The sequence below is a fragment of the Muntiacus reevesi genome, chromosome 3 (genome assembly GCF_963930625.1).
Source record: "Muntiacus reevesi chromosome 3, mMunRee1.1, whole genome shotgun sequence".
NCBI classification, from domain to species: domain Eukaryota; kingdom Metazoa; phylum Chordata; class Mammalia; order Artiodactyla; family Cervidae; genus Muntiacus; species Muntiacus reevesi.
In genome coordinates, this window is record NC_089251.1 from 91,495,808 (window position 1) to 91,501,527 (window position 5,720).

Consider the following 5,720-nt stretch of genomic DNA (forward strand, 5'->3'; position numbering starts at 1 on the left):
CCTACTGAGTTATCAGGGAAACCCATTTATATAATATATATACAGTATATTATCTTTTTCTTGAAAGTTACCCAAATACACATACTATAAAATAAAACATTTATTAAGACAATCAGGGAAATCTGGACACTGGATATTTGATAAAATTTATTTTAGTTGCAATATTGGTACTGTAGTTTTTCTTTTTTTTGTACAGTCCAGGTCTTTATTTTTACACCCTTCAGGCCATGAATTCATAGGGAATGGGCTCCAACAGTTTGGGTTCCTTTCCACTGGTCCTCACAAAGTGTGCTTCTCTAGGTGGAGCAGGCTGGCGCTTCAGCTGAACCCAAGTCCCTTTCTCTTTGGCTTCCTTCTTTTTCTGATCATTTTCCCTCACACGTTTTAGGAAGCTATCTTGGCTCTTAGGGTGCTTACTATGCTCGATACGCACATTAATTCTCTTGGCAAGAATCTTGCCCTTGTTTGTTTACAATGATGCCAACAGCATGCTGGGTACCATTGTAGACTCTCCCAGTTTTGCCATGGTAACATTTGTGGGGCATTCCTTTTTGAACAGTACCCATTCCCTTGATATCTACAGCATCACCCTTCTTGTAGATTCGCGTGTATGTGGCCAAAGGAACAACTCCATGTTTTCTAAAAGGCCTAGAGAACATGTAGCGGGTGCCCCTCCTCTTTCCCTTTGTGTTGGTCATTTTGGCGAATTAGCCTGAGGGGCTGGGGAAGAGACAGAGGCGGCAGGAGCCGCGAGCTGGACTTTTCTTTCTTTTTTTCATTTATTTTTATTAGTTGGAGGCTAATTACTTTACAGTATTGTAGTGGTGTTTGTCATACACTGACATGAATCAGCCATGGATTTACATGTGTTCCCCATCCTGAACCCCCCTCCCACCTCCCTCCCCATCCCCTCCTTCTGGGTCTTCCCAGTGCACCAGCCCTGAGCACTTGTCTCATGCATCCAACCTGGGCTGGTGATCTGTTTTACACTTGATAATATACATGTTTCGATGCGACACAGATGTATAGAACAGACTTTTGGACTCTATGGGAGAAGGTGAGGGTGGGATGATCTGAGAGAATAGCGCTGGCCTTTTCTGTAGTTTTTCTTTAACTACTCTGTCTTTTAGGGATACTAAAATACTTTTGCATGAAATGATAAACTGTCTGGGACTTGCTTCAAAATAATCTGGAGGCAGAGGTGAGTGAAGAGCCTCATGGAGGAAACAGGATCACTACATGCTACTTCTTTTCATCTGTACGCTAAAATTTCCCACAATAAAAAGTAAGAAAACACAGAGAGACAGACATATATTTACTCGGGCACCAGTTACTTGAGTGAGAAGAGTCCAGGTCTCATTCCCAAACTCCCCGGCCGTCTGCAGAGAGATGGAGGCCCAGCGTCCCAGACCACAGTTCTGAGCGCCTCAGCAATAGGGGCCATCTGCCCCTGGGAGCAGCACTGCCAGTTTCAGCTGGCTCGTGTGGGAGAGATGAAGAAGGCCCAAGTGAATGGACATGTGTCCCAATACATACAGAGGAGGAGAGGGCAGCACGGAGGTTAACATACGCAGGGAAGCAGGAGAGGCCGCTTACCCTCAGAGTCCAGGTCCTCTCGGTGATCTGGGCCCACTGGGTTCGAGGTATTCAGTGCTAGGAAGCCCCCCCAGGGAGGCACCTGGGTGCGGCAGCGCTCAGGCTCCTGGCTCACGCTCAGCCTCGAGGCTGAGGAGGGCAGGACTGGCCTGGAGCCTGACATACTCTCTATGGTGAGCCAGCAGAGACTCAGATCTCTGTATTGCCTCCACTCCTGCTTCTCACTGCAGGATAGCACAGAAGATGGAAACGAAAAAGGTAAATTCAAACTGGGGTGAGGTAGGAGCACCACAAACATTTAACTCTTCCCCAGCCTTGGCTAGGAGTAGGAGCAAACAGTGCCTGGATGGTAGAAAGAGGATGGCAATCACTCATGGAGACAAGCCAAAAACTGGGGGCCTGGGGACTGCCTGGCCTTTGAAACCCAAAATACAATTATTTGTGTCACAAGTGTATGTCTTCGGAACGTGGCTGCTTGTACTTCATTTCCTTTTCATTTGTCCAATATCAGCCTCCCCCAGTATCACTTTTTATTGAATACCTGTGTCAAACATGTTATCTCCTTTAATCTTCCCCCAAAGGTTACCTGAAGGAAAAAACGCCACCTGAGGAAGGTGCCATCAGCCTCACATTATAGATACAGAAACTGAGGCTGGAAAGTTAAGCAACTTCCCGGAGTTCATATAGGTTGTAAGTGGAAGAGCTGTGACACAAGCCTTGTATAACTTCATTAAGTTGTCTCTACACTGGGGAAGGTAATGTTGACCCTGGAAATCTGCCCAAGATCCCCCAAAAGAGAGGGGCTCCTAGGAGACAAAATTTGAGACTGTATTCTCCTATCACAACTGGCAGTTCTAGGTTTAGATGGATAAGAGAAGGCTGTTCGCATGCTCTGCACCATCCTTGGTATACCGAGTGCCTCACAAAGCCTCCCTACCCACCATCACATCCTATCCCAGGTCCCAGAAATCTCTTGGGATCCATGAGCAGCTCCCGTTATCATCTGCAGACAACAATGCTTGCGTCAGCCGTCTGCCAACCCCCTGGCCACTGAGCATTGGGACACAGTAGCGCACGCACTGCTCTCTCTCCCCTTTCTCACCACCACAGACCGGTTTCTTTTCCCTCTCTTCCATCAGTGCAGGGAGCTCTGGCCAGCTCACCAGGCATCTCAGAATCAGATGCCACTTTCTGAACTCAAGCACATTTGACCTCGGCTACCAGAACTATCAGCTCTCCCTCTCTCTCCCCTGGCCCTGTGACACATCCTCTGGGGCCTCTGGTCTAGCGGGTGACCCCCCGGCCTCTGCTGTGGGTTGACTCTCAGAACTGCCCAGGGCTCCACCCTCCTCCTGCCCTGGCCTCTCTTCTCAGCTGATCTGCAGCTTCACCTGATCCCTGGGCCTCTGGCCGCTTACTCTGCCCTGATCACGTCCTACTGGCCAGTGGCCTCCTGTTCGCCTCGCCACTTCAGGACCTGGATGCAATGAACGCCATGCTGCAGGGCGTGGGATCTGGCTTTTCTGGTGGCCGACTAACACAACCCCAGCAAGTGATGAGGAGCAAACACCCAACGGGGCAAACCTGGGGCAACGAAAGACAGGAGACAGAGCAGAGAGGAGGCTGAGTCAGCTCTCCACCCCCCTGTCAGCCCAAACACAGTGTTTCTGCATCGTCTATCCAGAGACCACGCACGGACAAGAGGCCAGCTGTGTACTGGTGAAGCAGTGGCCAACTCGTTAAAACAGGTTTGTGCTTCCTTCACCTTCCCTGCCTAGCTTTCCTCACCCTCACTGCTTGGGTAGTGGATCTACCAATAAAGCACCAGCGCTTCAGCTCTGCCTCAGCTTCAGTGTTCTAAGTAACCTGAATTAAAACAACACACCTCATCCCAACCATGCCTTCAGCCACCACTGACACACTCCCACCCCATTCCCCAAACTGCATCTGCAATCCAGACTTCTCTGCTGAGCTGGATCCAACCACAATGGACATCTCTACCAGGACACTCTCACAGGCACCTCAAACTCATTCCTAAAATGAAACCGCAGTGCTCCTTCTCGAACATGTGCCCGTCTCCTGTGTTTTGGGGGAGGCAGAGATGAAAGACATTTAAAAAGAACTCTCAGTCTGGCTAAAGGGGGAGACAGATGGGCTAACTCACAATTAGTATGAAAGAGAAGCTTACTGGCATAAAGGAATGCCAAAGGATTGTGTACTAAAAAAGAGAAGGTGGCCTGCTGCGTGCCACCCTTGCATGCATTAACTCTTTCAGCCTTCACCACAGCCCTGTAAGGTATTGTTATTTCTATTTTGCAGTTGAGAAAGCAGACCAAGAGGTGAGAAATCTCGACAATGTCACAAAGCAACTAAATCCAAGCATACCTGAAAAAAAAAGGTTCAGGTTTTTGGCTGCTCCAGAAGAGGAGCACCTAAGAGGTTACTGGGATTGGCATTTTTCTAAGGTAGCAAAGCCAGAACTGTCTTGATAAATGACCAGGATGTCAGCTATGATGGGCTGGGGTGGGGGCAGAGAGGTAGGAAGAAAGAAAGGAGGTAACGGGCATTCTGGGCAGTGGGAAGAGGCTGAGCAATCACAGGGTGGCAGACAACTGCAGGCAGACACTAATGCTAGACCCGAAGGCGCAGAAGAGGCTGGAGAAGTGGGCAGGAGCCAAGTCCCGGACGCGTGCCCTGCTAACCTCTAGACACTTGGAGGAACCCTTTCAGGATTCTGTTTAACTTTTAAATTCTACTTGGAAAAACCATTTCAGGATTTAAACAGAGAAGGACATGGCCCAGGGTGTATTTTGGGAAGGTGTCCCTCGGGCCTCTGTGAGAACTGAGAGAGAGGCAATGGAGGTAGGATGACCACTCTAAAGACTGCTGAAACACCCACAGCAAAAAACCACACACCAAGTGAGCCGTACGGGGGGTGGGGGGAAGTGGACAGATCTGAGAGACGGTAATGAAGGAGAAGCTGAACTGAACTGAGTAGCTAAATTAGCTCAGGAGCGGGGAAAGGACATCAGACCTGGGGTGTGCCTTGTCGTACACAGGACATGGAGAAGATGATTTCCATTTTAGACACAGGTACACACGGCAACTGAATAAATCTAAGTGTGGCATTCGGGGAGCAGTAACGGTGAGGAACCACCTCCAAGGAAAAAGAACAGAACAAGAAAGACCCGTCCTCTTCTCACGCCCCCAGGAGTTGCCTAGTCATGGCCCTTGGAATCTTAACCACCGAGGGGAAGGCAGGTCAGCCAATTAGGTTGACAGGACAGGAACACAATCCAATCCCAGGGAAAAAACAGTGTGGTCTGCAATTTCCTCAGCACTAGGGCAGCCCAGTGTGGAGAGGTGAGGTAAAAACTCTGTGATATCAAAACACAGCCACCCTTTTCAATCGGATCTAGAAGAATTAAGCCCGAACACCCTAAGGTATCCCTTGTATATAAAGAATTATTCTCGATGCATCTAGAATGGTATCAGCTACGTGTAATCCTTGAGAGTATTGAGGAAAGTCACACAAATCATTTTCTCTTGAACCTCAGTAGAAAGAAGCTAAGGTACAGAGCAGGTATCAAACACGGTATTCCACGGACCTTCCCAGAGGGTGCGTCAACTGGGGACGTGCCTGCCTGGAGCCCCCCCGTCCTGCGTGATCTCTTCCCACAAGGCGGAGGACACGACAGCAGCCGGAGCTGCTCCTCAGCACCAAGGGTGTCTCCACCCATCTGGGTCCGAGACCTCCGGCAGCCGGGGCAGGATGTCCCCGAGGAGGGAATAAAGAGAGTGGGAGGGAATCCCCTGGCAGTCCAATGGCTAGGGGGCTGTGCTTCCACTACAGGGAGTGCTGGTGTGCAACACAGCCAAAAAAAAAAAAAAGAGTGAGTATCAAGAAACTGAACTAAACTGGGGCTAAGCTCTAAAACACCGAGGCACTGCTCATTGGCACAACGGGCCCCAAATCTGAGCCAAAGCCCATGCGTGCTAAGTCGCTTCAGTCCGACTCTATAAAACCCTATGGACTATATAGCCCGCCAGGTTCCTCTGTCCATGGGGTTCTCCAGGCAAGAATACTGGAATGGGTAGCCATTTCCTCCTCCAGGGGATCTTCC

General features: G+C 49.6%; 1 pseudogene; it reads right to left on the reverse strand.

Moving 5' to 3' along the window:
- Positions 1 to 220: 220 nt before the first annotated feature.
- On the reverse strand, positions 221 to 754 carry LOC136163000 (large ribosomal subunit protein eL21-like; annotated as a pseudogene).
- Positions 755 to 5,720: the final 4,966 nt, after the last annotated feature.